The sequence below is a fragment of the Bombina bombina genome, chromosome 1 (genome assembly GCF_027579735.1).
Source record: "Bombina bombina isolate aBomBom1 chromosome 1, aBomBom1.pri, whole genome shotgun sequence".
In the NCBI taxonomy this organism is placed as follows: Eukaryota; Metazoa; Chordata; class Amphibia; order Anura; family Bombinatoridae; genus Bombina; species Bombina bombina.
The window spans coordinates 1,594,299,144-1,594,299,519 of record NC_069499.1 but is presented as its reverse complement, the minus strand read 5'-3'; positions in this window follow the sequence as shown (position 1 = coordinate 1,594,299,519).

Here is a 376-nt window from a genome sequence, read left to right as displayed (position 1 = left end):
GATGAAGCCGTGGACCGGACACACCAATGTTGGAGAAAACAGAATTTATGTTTACTTGATAAATTTCTTTCTCCAACGGTGTGTCCAGTCCACGGCCCGCCCTGGTTTTTAATCAGGTTTGAAAAATGTCTTTCTTTATACACTACAGTCACCACGGCACTCTATAGTTTCTCCTTTTTCTCCTAACAGTCGGTCGAATGACTGGGGGGCGGAGCCAGAGGGGGGGCTATATGGACAGCTCTTGCTGTGTGCTCTCTTTGCCATTTCCTGTAGGGGAAGAGAATATCCCACAAGTAAGGATGAAGCCGTGGACCGGACACACCGTTGGAGAAAGAAATTTATCAGGTAAACAAATTCTGTTTTTTAGTCCGATCAC